Source organism: Sphaeramia orbicularis, chromosome 10, assembly GCF_902148855.1.
Source record: "Sphaeramia orbicularis chromosome 10, fSphaOr1.1, whole genome shotgun sequence".
In the NCBI taxonomy this organism is placed as follows: domain Eukaryota; kingdom Metazoa; phylum Chordata; class Actinopteri; order Kurtiformes; family Apogonidae; genus Sphaeramia; species Sphaeramia orbicularis.
The window spans coordinates 52023296-52040844 of NC_043966.1; positions in this window are offsets into that span (position 1 = coordinate 52023296).

Sequence of the window (17549 nt, forward strand, 5' to 3'; positions counted from 1 at the left end):
CAACATTAAAAATATTCGGCCTCAACTTCTCATTAGTCCATGTGCATTCTGGATCAGATCTACAAAGACACTAAACACTGAGGAACAGGAAGAAAAGAGTTCAAACTGGGCTGAATTTCTTTAGACATTTCACGTTGTTCATATTTGTTCAGGTTATTCACATTTTATTGTTACAGGATAGTTTGTAAATATTTTCATAATTTAATGTTATTGTTTTTCACTAAAACAAAGACAAAAATTTGAAGTTGTCATTATTTATAGACATAATGTAACTTTTTTTCACATCAAACCCAGAAGAAAATATGAGTCATTATTTTTAGTAGGTTATTTTACACTGTAATTAAAAAAACCCTGTAAAAAAAAAACAGTATTATTCTAGCAGCAGGGGTGCCAAAAAAACATACTGTAAAATAACAGAAAATAACCATCTCATAAAAATACGGTAATTTTCCATAATTAAAATACAGTCTTTTGCCCTAACTTTACATGAGATTTTTTTTTTTTACTTTTTAATGTTTAATAAAGAATATTTACATGTATTAAAACTACCAAATTACCTATAAATATATATATAAATAATTTTCAATAAGTTGTCCAATCCACTGATAAAAACTGGACAGTTTATCAGTGCTTATAAATGTTCTACATTCACAAAAACACATTTATTCAACATTTTTGTTGTGAAACCTCCTGTAATTACACAAGATATTTGTCAATTAACAAACAAGTCTGGTTCAACTGACAGAACAAATACTTCTGTTACCGTTAATTGTCAGTAATTTTATCTAGTTTTTTTTTTTTTTTTTTTTTCCAGTATTAAACTTTAAATGAACAGTTTAATCTCATAAATAGAAAAGAAATATTTGGGAAATTACAATACATTTGCAAATGTATTTTAACTGCATTTTTCTGTGAAAAAATAAAACATTTCTTTTAAAAAATGGAAATTTTATGGTCATTCACAGTTCCAGTTTTTTCGTGTTATTTGACATTTGACATGTAAAATCACAGTCTGTTTTTGTCATTTCATTGGTATTTTCCCGTATCTTAAAAATACAGGAAAAATCTGTAAAATAAACAGTGAAAATTCTCTTAAATTACAGATTTTTTTACAGTGTACTTTAGATCATATTGGTCTGTATGTGGAACCTGAACTAAAATGAATCTGTAGAATTTTTGCACTTTGTAAATTCATCCCAGGGGTCGGATCGGAACCTTTGGCGGGCCGCATTTGGACGCATGTTTGAGAGCCCTGACTTAGAGCATGAGCACTGAAGCTCCTCACTGGACTCATGAATTAGCCTGTATTTAAAAGCATTTATACTAGTGTGTAATGACCTGAAAATAAGACCCCACAGCTGTTTGTATCTACAGCGGCAGAAGATCCACTTCCACTGAGTCCGAATCTGCTGCTTTTTAACAGGTCTGGACCTGGACCAAAATTCAGCCCTGGACTTTTTGGTCCAGACCGGCCCACCACAGCCCACTTACAGGTGCTGTACCGACCCCCCCTTTAATGTACAGACAGACAGTGGTGCAGTGGTCCTTGGAGAAGTGGCAATACTCCAATTTTTTTACTTTTTTTTTTTTTTTTTTAAGTCCAGAAGAACACCGTCTCAGAAACAGTGACATGTAAGACTACTCTATTTAGTTTACCCAAAAATCTGTTAGTAGTATTTGCTCTCTATTATAAAATGATCATGACTTGATCAGGAGCAGTTTGTAGGTTTTACTGGACACACAAGCAGCTGCATGAATGGAAATGGATTCAATATGAGGCAAACATAACGTTAGCCTTTCATAACGTTAGCCTTTCATAACGTTAGCCTTTCATAACGTTAGCCTTTCATAGCGTTAGAATGAATGAAAGAATTTACTTTTGGTTTTACATCAATCATTGTGCTCAGTCCATTAATTGTAATAAACATAAAAAACAAAAAAGGAATAGGCTAGAAGGAAAAGCTCATTTTTTTTGCCTATCCTTCTCACCTAATACACTACATACATCAACTTAAATGTGTACAGCATCGAGCATTCACACCATAATAATAATTAAAAAAAAAAAAATCAACAACAAAAAACATATCTACAATCTCAATTCAACATTTCTGAGTAATTTTATGCTTAAGGCACTTTTTTTTTTTTTTTTAAACTTCACCAAAGTAGTGAATAACTTAAATGCATCATAAGGTCCATCCCATAATTTCACACCCACAGTCCCAGTCCATCTAGACTTCACATTTGTCCTCACTTTAACCCACTCACACATATGAAAATCTCTGGAATTCAGATTACTCTCTCTTAATTCCATGAACCACAACTAGTATTTGAGACAATTCCATTTTTATCCTTCATGTTCCATATACCTGTTTAGAAACAATTCTTTATACTTCGTTTTAAATATTTTTTTTTTGTACTTTCCTTTATCTCCTGTTCTAGATTGTTCCACAAAGTCACTCCACAGCTTGTTATGCACTTACTTTTCATTGTTGTTCTTACTTTATGTTTTTTAAAATGTAGCTCTCCCCTAAGCCTTTCATAAAGTTAACCTACTCACATAGTTGAACTATTGATGACAAAATCTCTTCAGTAAATGTGCAGTCATATGGTCAGGAGTTTAAAACAGTGACTCATTTGGAAACCACCTTAAAACTTATCTCAGAATTATTAAGGTGGGTCATGGCTTCACCATCCTGGGAGAAAACAAGAGCAATTTAGCTGCAGATACGACTGAATGGTGCACATGAGGGGGATTTAGAAGAGGGTATAGAGGGTCTGCACATACGTCACTTCCCCCCCAGGCCACGCCCCTCTAAGTCAGACTGAGTGTCTTAAACCAACCTGCTCAACATGACGGAGTATAGCAGTAAACACAGCCAGAGCAAAGGGAACATGGGAAATCTGAAATTACATGAAGGACAGTTGGACTGGACATGGATCTGTACGAGCTACCAAAGAACAAGTGGTCCATGAACACTGACATGTGGACACACATGGAGGATCCAGACCTGATCCAGGGGGGAGGGGATCAGCGCTATTTGGACCTGAAACTAATATACATGGTTTCATCAGGACTGACAACCAGGGTCCAAAACTAGGACCAGAACCAGCTGATCCAAAGGCTCCAAAACTAGGGCCCAGAACCAGCTGATCCAAAGGGTCCAAAACTAGGGCCCAGAACCAGCTGATCCAAAGGGTCCAAAACTAGGGCCCAGAACCAGCTGATCCAAAGGTCATTTCCAGTAGACCGTGGACTGACCCCAGTGAATATATGCATGATCTACTGGGACTGAGCAGATTTACTGAGTCTAGTTCAGATCCAGTCCTTTATCCAGCACAGATACTACTGCTGTGGACCAGCAGGGTACCACTGCATTCTGGGAAATTAGCAGATTTTTCCACCTGTTTTTAAATTACGACATTATTCTAGTAATTTTATGGCTTTATTGTCAGACGACTTCAATCTCATAAACGAATGACATTTTTGTTAAATTATGAGTTTTTTTTATATCTATGACTTTATTCTCATACCATTGTGATTCTTTTTGTATTCAACTTTATTCTCATAAAATTACAGGTTTTATATCGATCTTTTCTGACTTTATACTCGTAGTGACAAGTGTTTTTATGTTCTTATGTGGCCCTAATACTCCGTCGTAGCTTTATTCTCCAGTTCCTCCGTATTTGTAAAACTAGGTTAGCCTCAGTTTCAGTTAGTTTACTAATCATGTAGGAGCACAAGGTTCAGAATCACAAAATGAAGACAAAAACCAGGAAAGATCTGATCATGAAACCAAGAGCTGCACTAAGAAGGAACGTTAGCCAAAACAATAGGTCATTTCAGGTCTGATTGGACCCAAAAATTCAGCATAAATGAATGTTAGCTGACACCAAACAGGATCCACAGATCTAGGTTTGGTTTCCTGGATTTGTGGATCCATCTCCTTCTCTTTTCTTTGTCTTTCGGTGTCTGTAAAACGATAGCTCCCACTGCTTTAAGAACCTGTTCATACAATCAATCACACAACAGCTCTGCCCCATTTTTTATTCAATATTGTTCTTCAGTTTAGACAGTACTGAAGCCAACGCTGTCGCTCATCTCCCTCTGTCTGACACTCAGTGGGCAGAACCGTAGTGACTTTGGCTATGGTGACATCACATGCAGACCCTCTACATATATATCCATTTAATTTGAATTTCAGCCTTGGTTGCATGTTGTGTCATATTTTTGCACTTTTTCCTCTGCAGTATTAAGGGCTTTCAGAAAACAATGTTCTTATGTTTTAGCTTCCATCTGTGGAAGAGGATGAGCTGTGGGGTACTCATGTGATTGAAATCTGTCACTTTACCACCAGATTACACTAAATTGGCACACTGAATTAAAAAAAAAAAGTCAAACAATTGCCCATATGTGATCTCTTTGTAAATTAGGATCCTTTTATCCTACTATGCTTGTCGGTTCAGTGAACGGTTGGTCTGGTTCATTTACTGTATCATCAGGTCACAGCAGACAAAACTGTTTCAAAACTTTAAATGGTCAGTAATGAGAATTAAGGTGCGGTACCACAAAATGAAAGACTAAATGTTTTGTTTGTATGTGTAGGAGATAGAGAATGGATGGCCCTCTTGACACTTTGCCGTTGCCAGGACTGCACGCTGAGTTAGAAATAGCCAACCTTTTCAAACATCTATTGTAGTGTTTACAGCGCTGGAAGTCTTTGTCTCTGTGGCTCCTCTGATCACAAACCCATGGAAAATAAGTCCATGAAAGCCCATTATGTAAAAACAGACACTAGATTTGTACTAGTCATCCAAATGGAACCTGTTCCTTTTAGTGCTGCATAGGCAGACAGAAGGAAAGCCCTTTTATTAGACCAAGTGTTTCTAACATGTTACTAAGTGTTCTCTGTGTGACTGCTACAAGAGGACAGTGCACCAATCTGGAGACGCACATTTGCCTTCATGAAATAATCTACATGCAGTGTGCTCTTCTTCTTTTTAAAATATGCTCAGTCAAAGAATACAGAATACATGCTCTTAAATGTAATTACAATATATTCTGTCAGATGTCTCAAAGAAGGCGACATATTTTTTTTAAACGTCCACACTGTGTTACATCATTATAGCATGTAACAGTGTAAACGCAAAAAAGGTAAAAACTGTGTTTTCCTTTGTTCTTTTATTTTCAAGTCAGAAAAAAATGTGAATAAAGTAATATTCACTTTATAAATAAATAAAAACTGTGAATATATGAATTTATAGTTCCTTAGGAGAACATTTTGTTGCCTTGTAAATAAATCAAAAATGTAGCAGAAAAGGCAGTGTATACAGGGTGGGGAAGCAAAATGTACAATGAACATTTAGTTGTTTTTTCTCAGCAGACACTACGTCAGTTGTTTTGAAACCAAACATATACTGATGTCATAATCATACCTAACACTATTATCCATACCTTTTCAGAAACTTTTGCCCATATGAGTAATCAGGAAAGCAAACGTCAAAGAGTGTGTGATTTGCTGAATGCACTCGTCACACAAAAGGAGATTTCAAAAATAGTTGGAGTGTCCATAAAGACTGTTTATAATGGAAAGAAGAGAATGACTATGAGCAAAACTATTACCAGAAAGTCTGGAAGATACTATTAAAGAAGAATGGGAGAAGTTGTCACCCCAATATTTGAGGAACACTTGTGCAAGTTTCAGGAAGCGTGTGAAGGCAGTTATTGAGAAAGAAGGAGGACACATAGAATAAAAACATTTTCTATTATGGACATTTTCTTGTGGCAAATAAATTCTCATGACTTTCAATAAACTAATTGGTCAAACACTGTCTTTCAATCCCTGCCTCAAAATATTGTACATTTTACTTCCACACCCTGTACATGTATTAAAACAATCAAATTATCTATATCTATCTATCTATCTATCTATCTATCTATCTATCTATCTATCTATCTATCTATCTATCTATCTATCTATCTATCTATCTATCTATATGTGTGTATGTATATATATATATATATATATATATATATATATATAATTTTCAGTCAGACTCAGTTGTCCAATCCACTGATAAAAACTGTATTTGGACAGTTTATCAGTGCTTATACATGTTCTACATTCACAAAAATACATTTATTCAACATTTTTGTTGTGAAACCTCCTGTAATTACACAAGATATTTGTCAATTAACAAACAAGTCTTGTTAAACTTAAAGAACAAATACTTCTGTTACAGTTAATTGTCAGTAATTTTATCTTTTTTTTTTTTTCTTTTTTTTTTTTTACAGTATTAAACTTTAAGTTAACAGTTTAATTTCATAAATAGAGAAGAAATATTTGGGAAATTACAATACATTTGCAAATGTATTTTAACTGTATTTTTCTGTGAAAAAAGAAAAAAAATCTTTTAAAAAAGTTAAATTTTATGGTTATTCACAGTTACAGTTTTTTCATGTTATTTTACGTTTGACATGTAAAAACACAGTCTTTTTGTAATTTCACTGATATTTTCCTGTATCTTAAAAATACAGGAAAAATCTGTAAAATAAACACTGAAAATTCTGTTAAACTACAGATTTTTTTTTTTACAGTGTGAGGCTTGGATGTAGTAGTAGAATAAGTTTGTTCTACGTTGTAGTAGGCCTACTAGTAGTTCATACTTGAAAATATGCGTGTGCATGTGCATGTTGAATACTTGACAATCGATCAAGAAAAACACTGGAACAATTCACTAGAGGCCGACACATGTCCAACACAGTAAATGCAGTCCAATGCACAACTAAGAAAAGATTATATGTGTACTTGTATGTTGTGTATATGGATGAATGAGTGTGTGTGTGTGTGTGTGTGTGTGTGTGTGTGTGTGTGTGAATAGATATATAAGAGTAATATAAAAGGAAGAGGGACATATATATTATTGATAATATTTTAGGGAGAGGGGGTGGGATTAAACCAGTTGCACTTCTTCTCACCCATTTTTGGGTAAATGTAAATGGAACAATCGTGCTGTTCTTCTGTCTAAGATTGTTATGAATCTTGATATTTGTATCATTATGTATGTTTTGCTAGTTTGCATATATGTTAAATTTCATTGCATGTTCAGAATAAATCACTAAATCACAACAAAATGTATCTACAAACACCAGTTCGATATAGGCCTAAGTGTGACAACAGTGTTTTCCTGAGTTTTCCACAAAACCAAAGACAATGTTTGTAGTTCAGATTTGTTTGTTGCAAGACCATGTCGTTAGATCCATATTCAGATTGTTTTTGAATACTTTGTGTCTCTAATGCATTCTAATGATAACAAAAATTAGCTCATGATACTTTACATATAGAGTGTAGTGCTACATGTGTTACATTGTGTACATAGACTACTGCACATATAATATAATATAATATAATATAATATAATATAATAATATATATATATGTATATGTTTATATGTATATATACATATATGTGTGTATATGTGTGTGTATGTATATACACACACACACACACACACACACACACACACACACACACACATATATATATATATATATATATATATACATATATACACACAGTGTATATACAGTAAATATCTGAAAGTTCATGAGTTCCTTGTGTTTACAAATGTTTAAATAAAGATTCAGTTGTAAAGCAACTTAAGGCAAAGGATGTCAAAGAACCAAATGAAAGCATATGTTCATGTGGTATTAGTTTATGTCAGCTGTACGTGTTTACAGTGTTAAAAAGAGGAAGCACAGCACTGAGAAAACCTGGTGACCAGTCGCCCCACATACTCAACATTCACATTTACACATGGACAGATCAAAGCAGAGCGGTGGAACTCAGGGGTCAGTCCAGTGTTTTTCAACCTGGGGTTCGGGACCCCACGTGGGGTCACCTGGAATTCAAATGGGGTCGTCTGAAATTCAAGTAATTGATAAAAAATTACAACTTACTAATAAAAAATTACAATATATAGCCTAAATGTTGCCTAAAATTAATGTTTATTTGCAACATATTAGAGCAAACTATTACACGATCAAAAACAAATTAACTTTAGCCAAAAAAAATGTCTCCATTTTAAATGTCTGGGGTCGCCTGAAATTTATGATGTTAAAATGGGGTCACGAGTGTAGCCGGATGACGGTGGAGTGAGTGAACAGACTCAAAAACAGAAGTATAAATTATATTATCTTCCTCTCCGTGTCAAACCAAATTCCTGAACAACCATGCTGATTGGTCCGTCACCAGGTCAGTACTGGGACATCCTTTGCAAATGACATTTACAAAGACAGATGATCTTAAAGAATGAGCCTAATGGACTCGGTTTTGACACTAAGCTGACCTTTTGCCTCTCAACATCTGTGTCCCATTATTCTTGCTTATCCAGAGGTGAAGATGAACCCAGAAACGGACAAAGGACTGAATGATAAAATCCCTATATGTGCCATGTTAATAATGTATTACATTATGTGTTAATGTTGATTAACTCAGCACGTTAACTCTTTTATGCATGTAATACTTAAGCCATTTGCCTGACCTGTGGTTTCACATATGTGTGTGTCCTGATCATGTTCACGGTGAATTATGTGAAAGTAAGAGTATCACCGCTTATAGCATGTCTGAATAATCATGCTATTATTTTACTGATGCTTAAGTGAGGTTACAGGTGATGTACAAAGTTTAAGAGGATCTTATTTCAGGATCTTATTTAAGGTTGGGAGAAGTTTTCTTACAAGTCTGCATGAGGTCCTCTCTCCCTCTCCTAAGGGGGGGAGAGAGAGATGATACTCTGAAATATGTTAATGACCGGCAAAAGGAGGCGTTTTCCCGCCGAAAACAGACAAAGAAGGCAACGCCCCAAGGCATCGATAACTCATCTATATGCACGAGGAAGGCGTGGCAAGCTGGTTTTTGGACAAACTATAAAAGTGAATGAAACCAACTTTTCTCCAGAGCTGTTCTATCCTCTAAGCTCTCCAAAGAGCTTTTTCCACCCTCGCTGCTCTCACCTAAGCAGGGAGTCTTTTCCATCTCGGGAGTCTTTTCCATCTCGGGAGTCTTTTCCACCTCTCCCAGGCTCTCACAGAGAAGAGCTTTCTCCACCTCTTCTGTGCTCTCACCTAAGAGCAAAGAGCTTTCTCCAAGGAGTCTTGACCATCTCCTTGGCTCTCAGAGCTGTTCCATCTTCTCCTGGCGAGCTTTCCAGAACCAGCCGCCAGAGCCAGCTGTGAACCTCCTCCAGCCAGCAGAACTTCAGAACTTCAGAGCTTCAGACCTTCAGGCCTCCAGCGCAAGCACGTCGCTTCACAGCCTGTTCCTGCTTCGAACTACGTCAGAAGACTTCATCCATCCGCCGTCAAGGCCGTGCCAATTGCTGCATCCGCACCACAACAACTTGTAAGAAAACTTGCTCCTGATTTATCTGAGTTGGTGTTATTCCAAGTTAAGTAGGTTTACCTCAACGTAACCTCACTAACATTATAATCTCTTGAATATAGCTATCTGCCAACTTAATTTACATATTCTCCTGTCCATAATCTCCTGCTCCTTTTGTTGTATTTGTCTCTTGTCTTTATGTTATTTGTGTGTCTTAGTTTAGTTAATAAAGTATTTATATGTATATAAATCCATTGCCTCAGTTGTGCTTTGTGTACTATTAGTCACACATGGGTTCACTGTGCAGTCCACGAACTATCAACCTATGCAAGATTTCCAAATTATTGTTTTGAGTTGATTTAAGTTTAAGTTTGGTTATAAATCTATAATTAAATTAATCAATAAATCAACACTCAATTAATAAATAATTTGGTATCCAATTCTTGTTACACGAGCCAAAAAAGGTTGGAAACCACTGGGTCAGTCCATTATCAAGCCAAGTTCCTGCCTCCTCTTTCCTTTTGCTTGACTTCAGGCTCCACTGCTCCACTGATCCCTGCTGTATTCCACAGCAGTGACAAGTGATCAATGAGGTCCACTGGAAAAAAAAATCTGTGATTTAACAGAATTTTCACTGTTTATTTTACAGATTTTTCCTGTATTTTTAAGATACGGGAAAATATCAATGAAATGACAAAAACAGACTGATTTTACATGTCAAATGTAAAATAACTTGAAAAAACTGTAACTGTGAATAACCATAAAATTTCCATTTTTTTAAAAGAAATTTTTTCTTTTTTCACAGAAAAATACAGTTAAAATAGATTTGCAAATGTATCATAATCTCCCAAATATTTATTTTCTGTTCATGAGATTAAACTGTTAATTTAAAGTGTAATACTGTAAAAGAAAATAATAAAACAAGATAAAATTACTGATAATTAACGGTAACAGAAGTATTTGTTCTGTCAGTTGAACCAGACTTGTTTGTTAATTGACAAATATCTTGTGTAATTACAGGAGGTTTCACAACAAAAATGTTGAATAAATGTATTTTTGTAATGTATAACATGTATAAGTGCTGATAAACTGTCCAAATACAGTTTTTATCAGTGGACTGGAAAACTGAGTCTGACTGAAAATTATTTATATATATATTTATAGGTAATTTGATTGTTTTAATACATGAAAATATTCTTTATTAAACATTAAAATGTAAAAAAAAAATATGCAAAATCTCATGTAAAGTTAGGGCAAAAAACTGCATTTTAATTATGGAAAATTACCGTATTTTTATGAGATGGTTATTTTCCGTTATTTAACAGCATTTTTTCAGCCCCCCTGCTGCTGGAATAAAACCGTTTTTTTATGTTTTGTTTTGGGTTTTTTTGCTTTTTTTTACAGTGTAGGTCGTCTCTATAACCATGACCCTCAGGTCTGTCACCAGGTCCAACATGCAAAAAGAAGAAGAAGAAGAAAAAATGCTGAGGCAAAGGCAAGGCCATCAAAGACAACACAAACAAAATGCTATTTTGACGTCTTGTGAGTCCGTTGAAGTGTGATTTTGTGTTGGTGCTGGTGTTCCTTTTTTCTCTAAACTGGGCTGCTCTCTGGCTGCTAGCCTCTGGGTTACACACTCTTACAGCACATTGTTTATTGCGGGTTGTTGCATCACACTCATCCTCCTGCATGGCCAGAGTGTGTCCCAGTTGGGCGCTATGAGTGACAATGCATATTGATCAAGTCCACGTAGAAGAAGGTAGAAAAGATGTCCGGCTTGTTTCATTAGAACAGTCATTTCACCCATTTCCAGCTGTCATCCACATTTGGACCTGATCAGGAGGTAGAGGCCTCAGTGTGAAGCAGGTCCAGTCCACTGGTGGATGTGGATGGCACTGGGATTGGAGTCACGTCCACATATGCAAAGGAACTCATCATTAGGATGATTAATGCGAGGCTGAGCAGCTCTAATCTGTCCTTTTGCTGGTGGCCTCCAGCCATCTATGAACCCTCTGTTGGTTTGTTTGGTTTTGTTTTTAGTGGAAAAGACACAAAAACCAAAGACAGAAGCAGAGGCAGGTTCACAGACAACAACTGACAGATGGGTTTAAGAGTGAGGGGGCGGAGCTCAGGTATGATGTGGTCACTTCATAGAATAGAATAGAATAGAATAGAATAGAATGGAATAGAATAGAATAGAATAGAATAGAATAGAGCAAAACAGAATAGAATAGAATAGAATAGAACAAAATAGAATAGAATAGAATGGAATAGAACAAAATAGAATAGAATAGAATAGAATAGAGCAAAACAGAATAGAATAGAATAGAATAGAATAGAATAGAATAGAATAGAATGGAATAGAATAGAATAGAATAGAATAGAATAGAATAGAATAGAATAGAATAGAATAGAGCAAAACAGAATAGAATAGAATAGAATAGAACAAAACAGAATAGAATAGAATAGAACAAAATAGAATAGAATAGAATAGAATAGAACAAAATAGAATAGAATAGAATGGAATAGAACAAAATAGAATCGAATAGAATCGAATAGAATAGAATAGAATAGAATAGAATAGAATAGAATAGAATAGAATAGTAGGGTGGAGGCCTTTAAGAAATTTGATGACTTAATCCCAAGGTTTACAAAACTAGTTGACAGTTAAAGGAAAAACACTCACAGTTCGATGTGGCCATGAAGCCTGACTTTTGGTCGACCTCAGAAGTTCTGCTAAACTGTCTGGTGACTCAGGTGGGTGGGGGGGCTGGTCTCCACAGACACTGTTTACAGTGGAGGTGGAGTTCTCCTAACCTCAGCTGGGCCCATCATCCGACGGTGGAAGGAGGATCTGCTAAAGCCTGCCGCAATGCCTTCTGTGGCAGAAGCACACCTGGGACTCCGGGGACGGGGGACATCACCTGGGCTGAGGTCTCCACCTCCTTGGTGGCCGGGCCCTGGGGGTGGATGAAGTCCATCCTTCCTTCCTTAAAACTCTGGATGCTGTTGGGCTTTCTTGGCTGACACACCTCTTCAACGCTGTGTGGAGGACAGGGACAGCACCACTGGGTTGGCCGATGGGGGTGGTGGGAGGGTGTGTTCCAACTACAGGGGGATGACACTCCTCCACCTCCCTGGGAAGGCCTGTGCCTCAGTACTGGAAAGGAGAGTTTGACCAGTAGTTGAACCTCAGATCAAGGTTATAGTAGTTTTGGATTTTTAATTATAGTTTAGTTTTATTTAGTTTTGCTTTTTTTTCCTAATTCAGTTAGTTTTAATTAGCTTTTAGAGCGGGTTTGTTAGTTTTTATTAGTTGTTGTTTTTTCTGAATGCTTAGTTTTAGTTTAGTTTAGTTTAGTTTAGTTTAGTTTAGTTTAGTTTAGTTTAGTTTAGTTTTAGTATTAGATTCAGTTTTTTCATATATTTTATCTTCCTCACCATCCTATTCAAAGAAATAAGTGAGGTTACCCTGGACACTTTATTTGGGGGTGGGGTTAGGGCGGCTCTGACTGAGCAGAGTTAGAGATAGAGTTAGAGTTAATTTGGAGTTAATGTGTGTTTGTCAGTGTTTATTGGCCTTTTTGTGTTTGTTTTTGTATTTTTGTAGAGCTGCATCATGAGTCAGAGCCAGAGGAAGAACTATGGCTTTACTGTTCATCTCTGATTATTTTTATTTAATGTGAATCTTTATGCCTTGCCAAATTCAAAGCACTTCCTGTACTGGCAAATTACACTGAGCTATCTTCCTGCCTAACTTCCATCTACGCTACAATATATTAAACTGATTAATTTCACTGAGTAATTTATATTGCAGAAGGTTTAATTTGAATCAACATGAAAATTTGTACAATGAACTGATGATATTAAGTCTAATGATTATACAAAGCAACTGACATTGCAACAAATTCTGAGTTAAATTAACATGGTATTTAGTTTGTTGTATTTAAAATAGCAATCCCATTCAAATCAAACATTTAAGTTTAATACACTCAAGTTTTCATTACTCATTACTTACATTTTTTAAGACAACCGGTTTACTCAAATTTTTTAAGTAAGCTCAACTTGTCCAGTCTTACAGTGGAGTAGTAGTACAAAAGAAAATTTAAAAAAGAGAGAATAGAATAGAATAGAATAGAATAGAATAGAATAGAATAATGCTTGTTAGTCAAGTGGGCAATGACTCACATGCGTGCCAAATTGTCCATGCACACACTCACACAAACACACATATACACACTCACACTCATACTGCCCTCTGTTGGAGGAATAAAGTAGTGTTCCACATACAAACATGTTCAGTGTGAGATGAGAAAAGTGTCAGTGAAATCACCATCAGGGTTAATGCTGGGCTTTGATAACAAAGGTGTGTGCTGCTCATCATCAGGTAGAGCAGCCAAACACAATATGAAGTGTGGTGCATCATTTGTTACGTTTCCCACAGAGGACCATCACCAGGTGGTTGTTGACTCCTCTGACATTTTAAGGGGAAAATACCTGAGCCAGTCATTCAGCGTGTTGTTGTCAGTTGCATGTCAGCATGAGTTGATTCACCAGGCAAAACTGGAAACGCTAAACCACTCTCAGGCCTGTTACCTCGGCAACAAGCCATGCATGGCAGAAGAAAGATGTTGTGAGAGAAAAAAGATGAGGAGCCCGTCGAGGGGCTCTGACACTCTTAAAGTGATAGGTCACCCTCGAAAATCTTCCAAAACTGCACACACTCACAGCTACTGTATGGAATGAGCTGACACTGTTCTCTGTGCTGGACATTAATCACTGCATTCACACAGCTTTATTAGTCTTCAAAGTCATCTTTTGTGATAGAAAATTGACTTAAACAAGCAATAGGTCAATGCTGTGCTGCTTTCAGAGTGACCTAAATACAGCTTATCAAGCCTAATATGAATATTTTAAAAGAAAGGTCATCGGAAAAGAGTAAAGTAACGGCAAAAGACTCAAACTGGTGGGATGTAAACCAAAGTGCCTTTGTTAGCCTTTGTTAGCCCCTAACTAAATATTAGTTTAGGCTGAATTATTAGCAAATTCTAAATAATTTTGATATTTTCACATGATGTATCGTCTTGTATATTTTTCTATATTGTTTTTAGCAGGGGTGTCAGTATAGACCAAAAGTAAGTTCTTCACAACACTGAATTTTGGAATATTCCAGTGCTTCTGTATAGAGTGTATGCACATACGTCACTTCCCCCCCAGGCCACGCCCCTCTAAGTCAGACTGAGTGTCTTAAACCAACCTGCTCAACATGACGGAGTATAGCAGTAAACACAGCCAGAGAAAAGGGAAAATGGGAAATAGGAAATTAAATGAAGGACAGGTGGACTGGACATGGATCTGTACGAGCTACCAAAGAACAAGTGGTCCATGAACACTGACATGTGGACACACATGGAGGATCCAGACCGGATCCAGGGGGGAGGGGATCAGCGCTATTTGGACCTGAAACAAATATACATGGTTTCATCAGGACTGACAACCAGGGTCCAAAACTAGGGCCCAGAACCAGCTGATCCAAAGGGTCCAAAACTAGGGTCCAGAACCAGCTGATCCAAAGGGTCCAAAACTAGGGCCCAGAACCAGCTGATCCAAAGGGTCCAAAACTAGGGCCCAGAACCAGCTGATCCAAAGGTCATTTCCAGTAGACCGTGGACTGACCCCAGTGAATATATGCATGATCTACTGGGACTGAGCAGATTTACTGAGTCTAGTTCAGATCCAGTCCTTTATCCAACACAGATACTACTGCTGTGGACCAGCAGGGCACCACTGCATTCTGGGAAATTAGCAGATTTATACCACCTGTTTTTAAATTACAACATTATTCTTGTAATATTATGGCTTTATTGTCGGAATATGACGACTTTAATCTCATAAACGAATGACATTTTTATTAAATTATGAGGTTTTTTTAATAACTACGACTTTATTCTCATAACATTGTGATTCTTTTTGTATTCGACTTTATTCTCATAAAATTACAGGTTTTATATCAATATTTTATGACTTTATACTCGTAGTGACAAGTGTTTTTATGTTCTTATGTGGCCCTAATACTCCATCGTAGCTTTATTCGCCAGTTCCCCCGTATTTGTAAAACTAGGTTAGCCTCAGTTTCAGTTAGTTTACTAATCATGTAGGAGCACAAGGTTCAGAATCACAAAATGAAGACAAAAACCATGAAAGATCTGATCATGAAACCAAGAGCTGCACTAAGGAACGTTAGCCAAAACAACAGGTCATTTCAGGTCTGATTGGACCCAAAAATTCAGCATAAATGAATGTTAGCTGACACCAAACAGGATCCACAGATCTAGGTTTGGTTTCCTGGATTTGTGGATCCATCTCCTTCTCTTTTCTTTGTCTTTCGGTGTCTGTAAAACGATAGCTCCCACTGCTTTAAGAACCTGTTCATACAATCAATCTCACAACAGCTCTGCCCCATTTTTTTATTAAATATTGTTCTTCAGTTTAGACAGGATTGAAGCCAACGCTGTCGCTCATCTCCCTCTTTCTGCCACTCAGTGGGCGGAACTGTGGTGACTTCCACTAGCGCTGACGTCACGTACAGACCCTCTATTGTGTAGTATTGCTGTTTTATTCTCTCTGCTTGCACAGTGATGCTGAAGAATGGACCAGAGTTTCTTCAGGTGATCAGTGAAAGTATCTTAAAGACATTGAGAAATCCATAATGAAATTCTTTAAAAGTCTCTCCAATTGGCATGTCAGTGTGACATTTATTACTGTTTCTAAACCCTCAAAGTTTTAGTTTAAGGTAAGAAAAAAAAAAATAAAACTATGATAATAGTTCTTAAGGACTGGGGTAGTAAAAGTGGCAAGAGCTTCAAATTTCTTGCTTGTTTAAGTGCATCAAAACAGGAGTGCAACAAAAAAGAACACCTGAATAAAGTCCTAAAGTGGTGATGTATGGGTGTAAGTGTGTGAGAGGTGTATCTGTGAAGATGCCAGAGGGGTTTAAATGGTAAATGCCACTTGCTAAGAAGTCATTTCCCATGAACTGATCTTCTTCGAATTCTAAATTAAATTATAATAAACTGTAAAAATGTCCTCTAGTTCTGATAACCCTCAGGGTGTCTGCACACTTTTATCACAAATGGAATGACATTTTAGACTGTTTAATGATTTTAATAGGGAAAATAATGCAATTACTCTAGCTACGTAAATCAGCCTAGATTATTGTATATACCTTATACATGATTCCATTTGTGACATGTGCACATGTTCACAAACCTTTTTTCTCTCCTGACCCCATTTTAACATCACAAATTTCTTGCGACCCCAGACATTCAAAACTGAGACTTTTTTTTTTGTTGCTAAAATTAATTTGTTTTGATCTTGTAATAGTTTGCTATACTATGTTGCAAATAAGCGTTAATTTTAGAGGACATTTAGTCTATATAAGGTATATTATTGTGGACGGAGGCAGTAAATCCAGGTGTAGATTACTACACAAAGTGAGAATTGGATTTTCCTTGGTCAGGATCTGTCCAGTCAGTCCAGCTGTGATTTATAAGGCTGACAATTAATACTGAACAAACAAGAACTCAAACTATGAATTATGAAAGAGCTGCAGCATCTGAAACTGACCACAATGAACATTTGACAGATAAACAGAACCACAGTGCTGCAGTTTCAGCTTCACAGTTTGTCTTTTATGGATTGGGATTGTCTCCGTCAACTTAACATATATTTTTTTATTAATAAGATTTTATTTTTATCAATTACTAGAAATTTCAGGTGACCCCATTTGAATTCCAGGTGACCCCACGTGGGGTCCCGACCCCAAGGTTGAAAAACACTGGTTTATATGCTCCCTCTGTCATTTGTAACATGGATTGTTAAAATGCCACAGAATAGACAAAAATGACCAAAAGCATCACCAACAGAAACTCCAGATTCATACAAAGAAATCCAAAGGCTGGCGGCACTTCGGTGTTTGACTGGCAGGTGCAGCGCACTAACACCTCTGGCACCACAGATGGAGACAAACCAAAGTTCAAACAGGGTTCATGTTATAGACAGGCACATGATCTCACTGCTACAAAGTGTTTAGACTATACCTCTGCATCCTATTTTGGCCTCCTCTTGTGTCTTATATAACTCAATAGATGAATCACAGCTTATAAAAA